The 17133-nt window shown below is 43.9% G+C and overlaps 1 long non-coding RNA gene across 1 annotated transcript; it reads left to right on the top strand.

Moving 5' to 3' along the window:
- The first annotated feature begins 259 nt into the window (after positions 1-259).
- On the top strand, positions 260-11091 carry LOC146854910 (uncharacterized). Its single transcript, XR_014980764.1, has 2 exons — positions 260-452; positions 7522-11091. It is a non-coding gene; the product is annotated as an uncharacterized LOC146854910 (long non-coding RNA).
- The last annotated feature ends 6042 nt before the right edge of the window (positions 11092-17133 follow it).

The following is a 17133-nucleotide window of genomic DNA, read 5'->3' as shown; positions in this document are numbered from 1 at the left end:
CTTCCTAGGTACAGGGAGGGGAGCGGCTTGCCCACTCAAAGTGTGCATGCATGTTTGACCTGCCGTCTTGAGGGGAACAAGTACAGGCTCACTGTCCTCATCTGAGCGCCGAACTACACAGCACTACAATGCAGCGTTGTGATTGGCTTAGGGGAACTTAGGAGAACCAATCACAATGCTGCATTGTGGCTTTGTGATTGGTTTAGGGACCCTGGGAATCTGGGTGCTTGACTTGCGACGAGGAGACTGGAGAGTCTGCAGAGAGGCGGCGGCTGGCGGCACGAGCAGCAGTTAAGTTTTGCCTCCCCGCCACAGTTCCCTACCGGCCACCACTGTGGTGTGGTGCCAGCAAGACTTCCTGCCCCCGCCCTGTGACGAGACATGAAATGGTAGTGCCAAAAGCTGCAGTTGGGAAGCTGAACCCTGGAGACTGTGCACTTTATCAGCACAAGGTTTGTACAAACAATTGGAAGGGTCCAGTTAACAGCTTCCCACTCTGACTGGACACTGAACACTGCAGAGGACGGTACACTGTGCAGGACAGCAAATCAGCGTTCAGTCTTCTGCATCCAGTGCCCCTGCTCTGCAAGCCCTGGAGGAAATAGACTCTGTTAAAAGTAGAAGAGGAAAGAAAAAACCTGCCCTCTTTAAAATGAGTGTTCTTCCTTATTCTTTTAAATTGTAATTTTATGTATTTAACACTTACTATCACTGAGGAGGCATTGAAGCACTTTGTCGGTGAGTAACAGGCAATTCAGGAATTCCCAGGGTTAGTGGCTAATCCATTATTTGGTTCATTAGTACTTGCATTGAAAACCACATTTATGCATTAGGTTAGTATTCTTGTGAAGGAAGATAATTGTTTTAGTCCTTTGGTCTTAAGATGTGCATTCATAAGGTTTTAAAGAGATTAATTTATGTTGATTATGCCTGATTTGTTTCTTCATTATTTACATTAGGTAAGCTGGAAAAATATCAATCAATAGTCATTTTGAGCAAAAATGCAAATGAATAACATTGAGGGAAAGATTAGCAGGCAATGACGAGAATTTATGTTGTAAGGCAGAAGTCTTCAAACTTTTTGATGCTGAGACACCTTGAAAAGAATGTTTAGGCGTAAGAAAAATTTCTAGAACCTGTTACTCCTCATCATCGACAACTATCGACAACCCCAATCGCCCCCAATTCTCACACCAAATCATTTTACTGTGGGAAAATAATATTAAACAGTGTTTAGCAAACCAAAGGTCAGTGGGTGTGGTCAAAGGTGCAGTTAAAAACAAAGGGCCTGATAAATGAGGAATTGGTGTTGGGCAGCGCCACAAGTCTTCTTGCTGCGCTATCCTCCGCAAATGTGGAAGGGCAGGAATACACCATATTTAGGAAATTTGTGGCGCACAAATTGCTGCTTGGCACCAACATAGGCAGGATTGTTTTTGTGCAGGAAGGGGCACCTTCCTTCACAAAAGCAATCCCGAGAGGTGATTTCTTCTTTCTATGTGAGCTGCAGAAAGTAGCACACATGGAAAGAGTAAAGACAAGGAGAAATGAAAACATTTCTCCGTGTTACGCCTCTGCTGGCGTAAGGTTTTGGCACTGCCCAAGGTTTACATGATTTTGTAAATCTGGGGCAGCATCAAAATCCATGGGTGTTGCGTGGAAACACCCACACAACACCCATGGAATGCCTCATTGATGCAGAGTAAGGCAACACAGTAAGGCAGCATAGCTATGAAGCCATGAAAAGCCATGCAGGGTGAATTTGCACCGCCTCAAAGGTATTGTTGAGACGCTTGCGCTGCCAGAGCATCAAAAACAAGTGATTCTCTGGCGGCGCAAGTCTCTCATAAATAAGCTCCAAAATATCCTGTTCGTTTTTTAGGCCTTTCCCATCAGGTAGCTACATGTAGAATAATAGGCATCTTAAATGAAAAATAAATGTAAAAAGTTGTTGTGCAGTGGGAAATGCACTATAGTACATTATGAAACTTCTATTAGTCAATGCACTGGCAGATGTCTGTGTGTAACCAGAGAGACACAGAATTAAATCTTGGTTGCTGCAGTCGAGAATAGTGACTAAGGAGAATAGTGACTACGAGGTCAGAAAGTACTGTAAATATGTAAGTCATTATTATATACTTGCATTACACACAGCATAAATAGACTGCTACAAAATGTGCAAATTGTTTTACACTAAAATGGAGCTTCCAAAATGTACATTTTAGTAATGCCAGAGCTATGTAATGGAATTTTGTTTTTTTACGTAACTGTCACTTAAACACCCCCTTAGGGGTACTAAGGGCTGTGTAAATAAATGTACGATTAAAAGCACTCACTTCACAGCCCAGTTGTTAACTCTTTGCACTACCACTCAAAAAGTGTGATTCGATCAATTAAAGCCAGAACTAGCTCCCAAACACCCTTTACACTTGCAGATTAGCCCACCGCACACATTTGCATTTCATTGAGGCAAGCAGGCACCCTGGCAAGAAGGCTTTTCACAGCACAGGAGACTCAATTAGTGAGAGGTCAGCTGAAGCATTTTAAAGATCGCATTCGGGGAAGTATGTCTTTTTCCAAAACGAAGAGCAAATGTTTTGGATTCCAGGCAGAAGTGAGGCTGGGGAATGCACGCCCCCCTTCTTATGAGTCCACGCCCCCCCCGGGGGTCACGCCCCACAGATTTAAGACCTATGTTCTAAGGGAAAGGGGTAGCTGTAATTCTAGCTAGATCTGGCATATGACATTCTATTTAGCATATGCTGTTTATTGTTTCGTACAGTAGACAGGAAAAAGTCGATAGTGACAGGAGAAACAGCCGATAGAGGGATGTCAAAGGTCATCTTCATGCTGGGTCATAAAGAGGATCCAAGGCCATTGCATGCAGGAAGTGCAATATGTTGAGACATCATATGTAGTTGGTTTGAGTGTTGATGGGCCTGGGCTGCATTCTTTGATAGCTAGCGTAATAAATGTAATCTCCTGTTTATTGACTTTGTACTCCGCATCTTTGATAATGTGCAGTACCACGTTATGCAGTATTTCCAATAGAGTGGTCCATGAATTCTGACAAGTGAATTCGATAGAGTAGACAATCTTTGCAGTTTGCTTAGACCTATCTGTTATGTTCATGTATTGAAACAAATGTTTGAGCAACAAGTTTGCCAGGTGATAGGGTTAGGTGATAGGGTTAGTCTGTTTCTCAATTGATCTTAGAACCTAGCGCAGGAACATTTATTTTTATTTATTTAAGCTTGTACCGCGCACAGCTACCCACAATGGGTTTCCCGGCGCCAGGGATAGACTGTAGAAGAAAAGAGAATGTCACCTTGACTTGAGGCCTCTGCCGACTATTGGTCACGCTTAGTAAAGAGCAGGGTCTTCAAAGCCTTACGGAAGCGGAGTAAGTTGGTCTCAGATTTTAATGCCAATGGGAGGGAGTTCCAGTATTTAGGACCAAGAGTGGAAAAGGAGCGGCCTCCCATTTTTGCCAGCTTCCATCTTGGTACTGTGAAATTGCCAATGTCCGATGACCTTAATGAGCGCGGGGGTCTATAGGGTTTTACCAGCCCCTGAACATATACTGGGGCGCTACCCTGCTTAGCCTTGAACATATAGCAGAGTGCCTTGAATTTAACGCGTTCTGGGATGCTCAACCAATGGAGGTCACGCAAAGCGGCAGTGGCTGAGGTGCGTCTGGGGACATTCTTTAGCAGGCGCGCGGCCGCATTTTGCACCACCTGCAGCACATGTATAGTAGCTTTATCTGCGCCCAAATAGAGAATGTTGCCATAGTCCAGGCGTGATGTTACAAGTGCCTGGACTACAGTTCTGCGAGAGGAGAGGGGGAGCATCCACAAAATCTTGTAAAGCCATCGCAAGGTTGAAAAGCAGATGGCTGAGACCTTAGTAGCCTGTTGTCTCATAGTTAGCCTGTCGTCAATAATGACGCCCAGGTTGCGAACTGCCGTAGATGGTGTAGGCGCATTTCCCAGTTCGATGGGCCAATGGCGAGGACCCCAAAGATGTTTGTTCTGTCCCAGAATGACCACCTCGGTCTTCTCCCCATTCAGCTTGAGACAATTTCTCCGCATCCAGTCGGCCACAAGAGTGAGGCCCGACTTGAGTGCCTGAACATCAATTGGTTCAGAATTTGTTTTGACAGGGACATCCCTCTCTGTGGACAAAATTAAACAGTTAGTTTCTGGTGAAGTATGTTAGAAATAACCAACTCCTAACCATTCTTGTGAATTCCAAGTGATTTCATCTTTACAGATGTTTGGGGTCTTGAATGGAGAATGTAGTGCCACCCACGATTTTATTCCTGTAAACTGGATTTATTGGATATGGTGCCAGCCTGGAACATAAGTTCCTAAATTGGAAGTTTTGGGGGTTTGTGATTGCAGGAATGTAGGTATTTTACAATTTATGGCTGTGCATGTGATGCATGAGGGAATGAAAGAAGATATTGCAGTTCGCAGTCAGGATAGGAGAGATGCCAGCTTGTATCTTGAGATGTAGAAGCAGTGTTGCTGCCGACTATTATACATTTACGAACAGAGAGCCGGCAGAGCACTTCGCAATCTAGACATGCACACTGCCCGCGTTGTCTGGCCGAGGGCGGTGGGGCAGTGCTGAATGAATGGGGGGGTCACTTTTTTGCCTCTCAACCTACCTAATGTTCACCTCAAACGACTTCAATGTCAGAATCTCTCTTGGGGGCATATTATCAAGCCAGGCGATAAAATTATCGCCGCTTTAGCGGCAGAAAACTGCCGCTAAAACGGCGATAATGGGCTTGATAATATGCTCTATGGAATTCCAATTGAAGTCCATGTTAGATGTCCTTCACATTTAACATGGGCTTCAATTGGAATTCCATAGAGCATATTATCAAGCCCATTATCGCCGCTTTACCGGCAATTTTCTGCCGCTAAAGCGGCGATAATTTTATCGCCTGGCTTGATAATATTCCCCTTAGTTTCAGTGCTCTGATCCCCCTTTCAGAGGGTAATCATTCCTTTGAAGCCAGTGGAGGTGGCCAGTCACTTGGATGGTGTGATAGTGTCTAGCAGGGCAGGTGACCCCAATGAACTCCTCAGAGGGTGAAGGTGACCCCATAGCATTCCTCATAAAAGATGAATTGAGAGGTATTGGGGGCGGGGGTTAGTGGGAAGGGAAGAGGGGCAAGAATGGTGCGCGTTGGAGGGTGGCCATGCAGTGCCTCCAGTGGGAGGATAGTTTGGCCTGTTGATACATAGGGTCTGATTACGAGTTTGGCGGATAGGTTACTCTATCACAAACATGAGGGATATCTCGTCCGCCATACTACGAGCTCCATTCAATCCAATGGAATATAATGGTACTGGTAATACAGCGGATGGGATATTGATCACGTTTGTGATGGAGTAACCTGTCCGCCAAACTCGTAATCAGGCCCCTGGTGTTTACATAGTGGTGTGGACGAGGTGGTACTGGTAGGATAAAAAGTTTGCTTAATCCAAAATCTAGACGTTAAGTTACCACAGAAAAATTACAGAATTATTTGCGGATTCTTTTTTACGCACAGTAAATACATTTGTAAATGCAAATATTGCGTACTTGTATTTTCAAATGGCAATTGTTGCCGCATTGTTATCCACTGCCTTCACATCACTGTAAATAACAGGTGCTATAATGATCCAACTTGGAATTATACATTTTCCATCCTGGAAGAAGAAACAGCAGTTTGCCACAAGAACTTTTTAGCATGTAACCTTCAGGGTGCAGATACATTATTTATCTAGAACAATTGACCCACTAGACTTTCTTTTCAACTTTAATTGGAGGCCGCGTGAATTCGCGAGTAAGATTGCTCAGTCGGTTAAAGCTCTTGTGGCAGAGATCTATGGGGCATATTATCAAGGATGGCGTTAAAAATTATCGCTGGTTTAGCGGCAGAAAACTGCCGCTAAAGCGGCGATAATGGGCTTGATAATATGCCCTGGAGAATTCCAACAGAAGTCCATGGGGCATATCAGTAACAACCGTCGATAATTATCGTTAAGCGCACTTAGCGCTAGGATAATTATCGCCGGCTAACGTGGATTTTTATCGCTGAGATAGCGTGCTATTAGCAACGCTTATCTCAAAAGCGATAAAAATCCTAGCGCTAACTGCCTAACGTGAGATTATCGCTGGAAACCCAGCGATAATCTCACGCAATGTGGCGTTAGCTTGATGATAGGCCTCACAAACTTAGCCATGATATCCACCTTCCATAGGATATCATGGCTAAATCAGTCCTGAAGCAGGCGTAAGGAAAGTAGCGATAATAGGGGTTATCGCTACTTTTCTTGCCACTATGCTTCTTAGCGAGGGGCTTGATGATAGGAGAAATGTCGCTTAGCGACATTTCTCCTGTCATGTCAGGTCAGGAACACCCACTTTGCATCTCATTAGAGATGCAAAGCTGGGCGTTAAGAATTCGTGCGCTAATGCAAGGTTTCACGCGTTAGCGTGACCTTGCTAATTAGGCGATAAAATTATCCCCGCTTTTCGGCCGAAAACGGCCGCAAAAGCGGCGATAATTTTCTATCGCCGCCTTGTAAATATGCCCCCATGTTCTGGTTTGAACATGGGCTTCTAATAGAATTCTCCAGGGCATATTATCAAGCCCATTATTGCCGCTTTAGCGGCAGTTTTCTGCCGCTAAACCGGTGATAATTTGAACGCCGTCCTTGATAATATGCCCCTGAGTGTTTTCCAGCATTTCTCAGCTTTCAATACTGACCGCTCAAGCTGATGAAGTGCCAGCTGAGACATCGATGGAGGTGATGTGCGCGTGGAATGAGCAGATCATAGGTTGCAATGACCATGAGTTCGCTTAGAGAACTACTGTGCTAGCTTCAAGGCACTTCATGTAACCTGCAGGGCACAGGTTTTTACATTTTTTTTATGTTCAAGATACTTTATTGTTTTTTTGCAAATGAAAAGACAATACAAAAACTACACAATGTTGGTATATATCACAAACAGAGGGCACTGTGTTGAACGCCCTTTAGTAGCTCAGTTTATTTATTATACACTCTCTGCAAATATCTGCATGGAACGTGCTAAGTATACAGTGCAATCCCTGCAGGACTAATTGAAACATTCAATCTTTTGGGATCAATAACCTGAATAATAAAAATAAGGATGGTAGTATTAATATTCTGTTTTAAGCACAAAAAGCAATCCAGCTAGTGTCTGCTACACAAAGGGTCATTAATAACATACTTATTAACCTAAGGCCCTACCGGCGCATATAAGCCTGGAGTCTCCAAGAGCTGCGCGGGTGCTGCTCGCACTGCACGGTTCTACACTGCCCCCTGGGCCTTTTCACTGACAAGCAAAAGCACACTTTGCCTCGCTTTCTGCAACACGGCGCCTGCGCTGATCCCGAGAGACCCTCTGCATGAGGTCTGTCGCTATCTGCAGCGCAGAAACTTGAGAAACAGAAACAGTGCGGTGTTTACTGTGCCTTCTTGTTCTGTTTTCTAGGTACATTCCCAAGCGGTGAGGACCGAACAGGAAGCCCCGCACCTCGCTGCCTGCAGCCCCTCCCACTCTCCTCGTGCTCTTTGGCCAACATGGCTGTGGACTCTTATCTTAGAATCAGCACATCAAGCTCGAAACCGGAATCACGTGCATCACGCACGTGCATTCATGCACGCGATACTGAGCCACGTGACGTGAGGCTGGCTGAAAAGTGTGCTGAAGGGGCAGAGTGTCTGCAAGGCGCTTCCAGTGCTTGTCAATGGCCGGCACTAAACTGGACTGCAAACCTTCCTGGCCAGCACCCACTGACCCATCTTAGCTTTGCTTTGTGTGAAACTGTTCATGAGTGTTTTCAAAGTAGAAGGAAGGCCGTTGAATGCTTGTTGTTTCCCACCGCCCTTCCCACCACAATCTACAAAGCGCCGCCTGTGCAAGAGGACAATTCATCTGAGAGATCGCGATGTGTGTGGAGCCACGAGAACCCGTGATCTCCTCCACCCGTGGCTTGCAGCCAGTTCCTAGATGCAAAACACATTAGGCCCTTTGCCTCAACCACCATATTCGCATCTACAATATGTTAAGGCTCTGTGGGCATGCTAAGCCTCCGCTGTCGGAGGCAATCACGTGGCTTTCCATGTCGCGATGAGTGTCCTGGGATTTTTGTAGCTGGCTGGGTCATTTGCTCCATTGCTAAAATGACCCATATTTTCCAGAGCCAGATTCAAGCGAATGGTGACTCAGCCTTTTCCGAGCTGCTCCTATTACTAGCTGCTTTATCGTATAAGTAGAAAGAGATCAGGCTTGCTTGGAGGTTCTCGCCGGGGTTGTCTTCCTCATTCCTAGCATGATCACATCTGAATCAGCTTCAACAGCATCCTACAGTGCAACAGTACATGCAGCCTAGAGCAGGCCCACCACCGGTGTGCATGGGGCTAGAACTGAGTGAACAAAGCACAAGTCATTCATCATTCTCTATTGTATTTCTCTTTGTTTGTAGTGCTTCAGGTCATGTCTCACCATAGATGCTCCAACTTCTCCTCTCTACCAGTTTAACTAGATTAGATTCCCTTTTTTATATAATTCGATTGTGGCTCATCCCTAGTATTACACAGACGTTTGTTGGGGTTGCATATGAGGCCGTAAGACCAGAGATCCTGCCTGTGTCTTGGTAATCTTTTCAAAGGGCCTAGGCTGGCTAGATGGTTGCTCTTTAGCCTTACTTAGGGTGATTCTCATAATGTTGGAGTCTGTTGTCAGTTGTTCTAATATCATTCTTGCAACGTTCTTGCAACAGCCCAAGGTTTTAATTTCCATTTTTTCTGAACAAACCCCCTGCTGTTGCACAACCTCCTCTCTGCACAACAAAGGGGTACACTTTTGTGATTGGGGAAAAGTCAGCATTACGTTTTATAGGAGTCAGAATGTTTCTACATTTAGTTTCACTGTTGTGGTATGGTAATGGTATGGTATGGTATATTATGTTATGATATGGAATATATAGCCCTAAAATGTAATCCTTCTTTCCACTGACTTCATTAGTGTTGTTTCCTCTCATTTGAGGTTTAATATGTGGGATTTACTGGGAGGAAAATGAAGCAGTGGTGGTATTGATGTCAATGGGAAACCTGGCATTCCCTCCAGGTAACCAGACTCCTATCCGAGGAACAGTGGAACACATGACTTTTAGTCATTACATTTATCAAACGATACATTTATTTTTGGTGTTGCCAAATGTCATTGTCAAGTTTTTAGTTACATTCCAGGCAGGAGCATATCATCCATTCCCCCATTCTATCTCTAAACATATAGTGGTTCCAGTATGAATTGAAGTAACTAAACCTTCTGAAATCCCAGCATCCACCCATAGACCTTCTTGGACGAAAGACAAAATGTTGGGAATGCACAAATGTACAGTGTCCTCACAGCACCTCCCCGATTAGAAGAAAGTGAGGAACAACTCACCAATAGCAGAGTCTCGTTCATCCAATCTCCAAAGTCCTCAACATTCCCATTGGAAGTTAAGGTCTTCTGCTCAGTGGTCAAGTCCAATACCTGCGGGGAAATGGCCCTCAACGATAATGAGGGATTATCCGGTTCTATGGCCATGACCCATTTGAGGAGTCTGGATGGCTAATCAGCGGTTCACCTGCCACATCTAAATTTCTTCTCGCCTACCTCATTTAGATGCAAGGGGACCGCCCTATTTCTAGCGAGAGAGCCTCAGTTGGCTGGATGGTTGAAAATCTTTTCCCAATGACCCATCCTTCACAGAATCATAGGGTTACTGGGTCAATGAGTCAAATGTTCTTGCAGCGCACGATCTTCATGACTATAAATGGGGTGTGGGATATATAGTGACTATCTTGGGCCATTCTAGATAACGATAGATCATGTGGGGCTCTTAATTTTAGGCCTCTGCACTGGTCCTTTAGACTGGAAAGTTGTGAACCAGAATCGATAATAATTATAAGCTCGTGACATGGGGATTGCTGGTCCTATCTAGACTAGCACCCTGTTTCAAGGTTTGATGTGTAGTGCAACGTAGTAAGAAATACGTAGAGGTAATAGTTAATACGAATTATTGTGATTATTTCTTATACATCCACAGTAGGTTAATACTAAGTATTTTGCAATTTTTGGTTGACACAATACAGTGTATTATTCATAGCTTTACTTCATTACAGGCACATTAGCCTTGAATAGGATCGATGGGAATTAGATATGTGACCCACAACGCCTTGACCTAGGTAAGGTTTACCTCTCAGGTTTACTCATCAAGTTAAATAATTGGCTATCAGTATTGCTACAAGTTAGAGTTTTATAATACTATTCCTATATTTTTTGGTAGGTTGAATGTCATAAGGACCACATTACATAACAATATTGAATGTTCAACAACACTAGACGGATCTGCGCTGTACAGTGTACAAGCGACGCCGTTAAAAAACATTGGTAGGTGTGCTTAAACTTTTTCAAACCTTTTTGAATTTAATAGTTGAATAGAGTGAAAGTACTAGCAGGCCAAATTAAGGTTCTATAAATGTCATTGGATAAGAAAATTAGTTGTACCCTTAAAATTGTAAGAAAAAATTGTAAGAAAAATTGTATGTTCGATGGTCCCATAAAGAGTAATTTTTGGTCTTATAGACATTATACATGGCAAGCACATCAAAGTAAGATCCAAAAGATGATTGTACTGTATAGGTGTAACAGGTGCTGGAGGTATGACTTGCCATATTGTGAATTTTTCATGACCTGCTTCATATGTAGTATGGGTATTAAATACAATATTTTGCTTATTTAAGGTTCATTTTAGTTCCCATGTGGAACCATTGGACATGTGAAATCATTGACATGGTAATACTCGTAACTTCTGTCTCAGGGATAATGTGATTTGCACATAATGGATTGTAACATGATAGATGTACAATTTATATTACTTCTGTATTATACATGTATTTTAAATGTTTTTTCAGCCCTGACGAAGTTCTTTGTAAAAGAATGAAACGCGTTGGCTGCTTAAGAATTATGAAACTGTAAAGAAGAATAAAGAGGAAGCTTTGGAAAGACACATATCACTGGATGGACATTTTGTTTGGACTTATAAGAGTGGTGCGATTTGCAGTGGGTTGAATAAATGATACGCATTGCATGGCAGACTCAGGAGGGACAAATAATCAATGACCCGCACAAGCAGAGAGAAAACATGGAGCCCACCCAGTATCTCATTTTTGATGAAAGTGATCCAACCGTGTCGTTAGAAGTACCTTTTTGAAAAGCTCTTAATTCAAGGTCCTCAACCATCCATAGATGACTAAATAGCCCTCTTAGTTTCTGTGCCCCGTCAGGTTGCAGTTAATTGATTTTGTTTCACTGCTATCCTTTGTGGTTGAAATCAGTTTCATCATTCTGTCCACTTACTTGCACACACAGCTAAATGCTGATGCTGGTCTGTATAGCCAGCAGCTATCTTTGTGAGGGTCCTTAGATCGCCGAAGGAGCCAATCTCAATACAGTTCGCCGCTTGAGCAGTCTAGCTGTTCTCTGGGTAGTTAAATATAGTTGCTACACAGCCCCCACGCCATGGAGTGCCAATCACATCCCAATGTTAAGTCCAGCTGGGCCAGTCTACATAGAAACCTATCAAATGGCCTCAAGCTGTCAGTGTCTACCCTCGGACGTCTGCAGTTATTCCATGGAAACACTACTGCCACTTCTTAACTAAAGCTTTTCTCTTTTTGAGTCACAAATATCCACTTTACGAACAGAACATGTGGTTTTGGGGAACAGTGTGGTGTATAGCTTATCCTAATAAGCAATGATCATTAGGTCAAGGAAAGCTATCTGTTTGCGGTTGTGTGTAAGTGTAAATTTTAAGCCTGTAGCAGTGAGCATTCAACCACTCATGAAACATGATCAAGTTAGTTTCAGGGCCTTTCCAAATCAAGAAAATGTTGTCAATATATCTCTTCCATTCTACTATATTGGAAATGAATGGATTAGTTTCAGTTAAGATCCTGCTTATTTCTAACCCCGGGTGGGTAACTCCGCTCTGCCAGCGCAGGTTGCAGATTCTTTGCCTACTCCGCGCTCCGTTGAATGCAGAGTTTAGGAAAAAATCCCCTCCATGGCGGAATGGAGTTAGCCAGCCCCTCCACCCAAATTAATAAAATGTTTTAAAAGAAGGCACTTTCATAGAAGAAGGACGGCAAGGTGCAGGAAGGAGAGCGGCCAGGCAGAGGAGGATGCAGCCACGCAGGCAACTACTTTCTTTTTGAATTTTTATTAATTTGGGGACGGGGGAGGGAGCGTAGTGTAGTTCCACAGAGTTTTTTTTAAACTCTGTGGAACTACGCACAGAGGCACTATGCCAGCTCCGCCAGCCCTTACTTATTTCTAACCAGTCCATATACAGAATGGCAAACTTTGGTGCAAAAACAGCACCCATTGATGTACCCTTAATTTGTTCGTAGAATTTACCATCAATCGAGAAGAAATTACGTGTCAGACAAATCTTGAAAAGATGCAGAATGAATGATGTTGCACCAGAATGGGGGCGGGTCCTTGAATCAAGAATATTTTAAATGACATCAATCCCTTCTTCCAGAGGGACGTTTGTGTATAGGGATTCAATGTCTAGGGTACAGAGTATACAGTCAATGGTATCAAATGTAAGGTTTTCCACTAGGTTGATCATGAACATGGTGTCTTTTATGTAGCACCGTTTTGTGGGGACAAAGTCTCTGAAAAAGTAATCTTTTTTAGACTGGGTTTGACATATAAGTTTTAATCTTCAGTTAACTAAATACTTGAAAGAATAACTAATCAGAAATGCACAACACTGTATAAACTGCCAAGAAGTGAATAACCAAGATCATTAGCAGCATCAACAAGAGCGACGAGTGGTTCCAGGATAGAGCCACACCCTGACACAACCGGGCGTCCAGGTGGAGAATCTACATTTTTATGTATTTTCGGAAGTGTGTAGATAACCGGTGTTCTGGGTGCTTTCGTGTTTAGATAGAGGTATTAATTTTGAGTAAGGAACCCTTCTGCTTTACCTGCCTCTGTAATAATAATAATGAGGGCTTCAATTTCCATAGTGGGGTCTGATGTCAATTTCATATAATGTTCTATGTTTGACAGTTGCCTGAGTATTTCAGATTTGTATGTGTCAATGTCTTGTAGGACGATACCACCGCCCTTATCGGCAGGTTTAATAATCAAATCATCTTTCAATTGCAATTTCATCAGAGCATATTTCTCATGAAGTGGAAGATTGTATGGAACGAAGTTGCGTTTCTGTTCCAACCCAAGAACCTTTTTTAATACAAGTTTCTCAAATGCTGGTATCTTTGCTGGTATGCTACTTTGTGGTGGAGAGAATGTCGAGGGTGGACGCAATGAAGTGTAAGCTGTGTTGGTGAAAGTAGGTTTATCCTGAAAGAAAGCCTGTAATCGAATCTTCCTGAAGAATCTGAGTAATTCAGTTTGTAGGTACAAAAAATTTGGTCTAACAGTACAAATGAGAGGCCTCTACTCAATAGTGAAATTTCTTCTTCAAATAGTTGAAAGTGAGATAGTTTGAAAATAGGTATTGTATTCCGGTCAATCATCTCGTTTGTGCTGGTAGTGGGTGTAGTGTTACTGTTTACCACTGGTAATACCTCTGCCTTGTCTGGCGGTCTCCTGGGGCGCTGTACCATCTGGGTGGCCGGCCTTGCCCCCGATTCAGGGGGCATCCCAAGTCCTTCTCCAAAAAAATGGTTGTTGCTGGAGTTTCTAATTTTTTGAGGTACTTGGTCCTTCTTCTGAATCTGAATTTTCTGAGGATTCCCCAGAGGTGTCTGAGAAACCCACAATGGTATGTTGTTTGTTATATCTTGCTCACGGGTGTGGGGATTTAGGGTTGTGTATGCCCCTGTTGGTGTAGGAGTCTTCAGTTAGGTAAGGGTAAGTTATTTCAACCCTGTAGTTTTTTTATGACTTTGATAGTTTTCTTATTTTGTTCTATCCTGTGAAATTCAGAGACTGTTTTCTCAACCTTTTCAATTAGGCTTTTTGCATCTGCGATGTTGCTATCCTCTTTTATCTATTTTTAAATATTCTCTATCTCAACTAAGATTTTGCTAATCTCTTCCGTAGCTATATCTATACCAAGCACCTTCCAGTGCCTTGAGCAGGTAGTTCCAATGTAACTGAAACCATTCAGATATTTTTTAAAGAGCCCTGGAATATTCCTTATTTGGAGGCCGACTGGTATTGTGTCTGCTTTGAGATATTCAGTAAACATGCGCACCATCGACTCTTTTCGCCCTATCCTGGCTGTATTTAATTGCTCGCCGCTCAGCCTGCTCAAGGCTGTCATCGAGTAGGAAGTGTCCTTGGCTCAGTGCCACCTCTCAGGCTACATTTCTTTATACTAATGATGATCCCCCACACTAGTGGGGGGTCGAAACGTCGTCGACACACTACGTCTTTACTCCCATTGCTTTTGCCATGATTTCTGTGGAGCACAAGATGTTTTTTATATCGTGACTTCTGTAAATAAGAAATTGTTGTTCAAGTCACTATGGGGCATATGTATCAAGCCCTTTTCCGGATCACAAACGGGCCGATTCTCAGAATCGGCCTGTTTGCGAACGGGAAAAGGTCTTTTGGGATGTATCATCCCTAAAGGGCATCGCAAATGAGAGAATCGCAAATTTGCGATTCTCTATTTTGCGATTGCATTTAAGGAATTGCAAATTGTGATTCCTTTAATGCGATGTCACAAGCACCCAAGTTGTGCGATTTTTCTCCATAAGAAATCGCAAATTACCACCAACTTCAAGTTAGTGGTAATTTGCGATATCTTTGAAACATGCACTTTTTGGCATTTTTCAAAGTGACATGTGGCTCACATATGTATGTGCGCCACATGCGCACACATGCTCATTTCAGGGTGCATCAGGGTGTCCTTATGACACCCTTGCACCCTTGAAATTATTCTCAATTTGCGATTCTCTAATTGAGAATCGCTAATTGAAAATGTCTTCCCATTCATTCCTATGGGCCACCTGGCCCATAGGAATGAATGGAAAGGTATTCCTTAATTGCGATTCGCAATTTGCTAATCGCAATTAAGGAATGCCAAGGAATCGCTAACAATTTGCGAATTTTTACTTACATCTCGTTTACGATTCCCAAATAGCGATTCTCAACAAATCGCTATTTGAGAATCGCAAATAGAGAATTTGATACATATTATTATTACTATTATTATTATTTATTTTTATAGAGCGCGTAGTCACCCGTAAGTATCCCAGCGCTAAGATCAGTACAACTGGGGAGTCAGCGGAGGCAGGGAGGGAGGTCGGTTAAGGGAAAAGGTGGGTTTTCAATTGCTTCCTGAACCGTAGGTAATTAGGTTCAGTTCTCAGGAGGTGAGGTAGGGCGTTCCAGAGACGTGCGGTGTGAACCGAGAAGCGTCTTCCTCCTGCTCGTGCCTTCTTCACTCTGGGAGTGACGATAAGATGTTCCTGATCGGAACGGAGGGATCTAGGAGCTTTGTAGGGTTTGATAAATTTTTCCAGGCTTGGGGGGCCATTGTTTTGAAGCAGTCTATGTGCCAGGCAGAGGGCCTTGAACATCACACGTTCTCTCACCGGGAGCCAGTGGAGACGCTTCGGAGCTGGTTTGACCGAAGCTCTGGCAGGGGTGTTAGTGAGGATCCGGGCAGCTGCATTTTGGACCCTTTGTAGTTTGTTCATGGTTGCCTCTGGGGCCCCTAAGTAGATGGAATTACTAAAGTCGAGCCTGGAGAGTATCAGGCCTTGAATCAACAGTTTCTGGGATTTGTGAGGGAGCAGGGGCAAGATCTTTCGAATTGACCTAAGCAGCCCAAAGCACGTCCCGGCTACTTTTTTTGCTTGTGTTACGAATGAGAGGTCCTTATCTAGCCAAACACCCAGGCTTTTTACCTCTGGTTTCGGTTCTGGGGGCGGGCCTAAGCTGGGTGGCCAGATGTTTTGTAGTGGAGAGGGTCCCTTTTGACCAAGGAGGAGAATGTCAGTCTTTGAACCGTTAAGTTTCAGAGACGATCTGTTCATCCATCCTTGTATCTGTGTCAGACAGTTGTACAGGTCCGCAGGTTGTTGTCTGGGATGTGAAAGGGACACCACTAACTGTGTGTCGTCAGCATAACTAACGATGCTCACTCCGAACGGAGTAACAACCTCCTCCAATGGGGACATGTAGATGTTAAATAATGTGGGGCTAAGGGAGGAGCCCTGAGGCACGCCACATTGGAGGGGAGTGTCGGAGGAGCGGGTGTTATTCTCCCAGATTTGAAAGGAGCGTTGACTCAGAAAGGACGATAGCCAGGACAGGGCAGTTCCTTCAACACCGACACTCATGAGTCGTTGGATAAGAAGTTGGTGATTGACGGTGTCAAAGGCCGCACTCAGGTCGAGGAGGATCACTGCCACTGATCCTCCTTCGTCTAGGAGTGCTCTGGCCTCTTCCACCGCCATGAGGAGGGCGATGTCGGTGCGCTGCCCGGGGCGGAATCCCGTCTGCGAACTTTTTAGACGGTTGTTGTTCTCCAGAAATTGTGAACGTTTTCTGTTCACAAGCTTTTCCGCGATCTTACTAGTTCCCGGGAGGAGGGAGATTGGTCTGTAATTTGCTAGGTCGGCAGGGTCAAGGGAGGGTTTTTTTAAAAGTGCCTTGACGACTGCCGCCTTCCAGCTGGGAGGGACGACTCCTTGTTGAAGGGAGGCGTTAATAAGGTGGGTAAGGGGGGGAACGATCTTGGATGCTACCTTTTTGAGAATACGTAAGGGGGCCGGATCCCTGGGAGACCCGCTTTTAATGATGTTCAGCGTATCTTTAACCTCATCTGCCGTCACTTGTCCCCAGGAAGTGAGACATGGGGGGGTAGGAAAGTTGTAGGCTTCTTTTTCCTCGCTCGGACTTATGGATGGAATAGAGTCCCGGATTTTTTGGATTTTCTCCTTGAAGAAATTCGCTAACTTGTAGCACTTTTCCTCATCACCTTTGGGGTTTGGGGGGTCTCGGGTCCGGGATTTTGAGGAGTTCATTTAAGATGGTGAAAGATTCCTTACTGGAGCT

This window comes from Triturus cristatus, chromosome 4_1 (assembly GCF_964204655.1).
Source record: "Triturus cristatus chromosome 4_1, aTriCri1.1, whole genome shotgun sequence".
Lineage (NCBI taxonomy): Eukaryota > Metazoa > Chordata > Amphibia > Caudata > Salamandridae > Triturus > Triturus cristatus.
The sequence above is the reverse complement of the archived record's forward strand: the minus strand, read 5'-3'. Positions and strand labels throughout refer to the sequence as shown.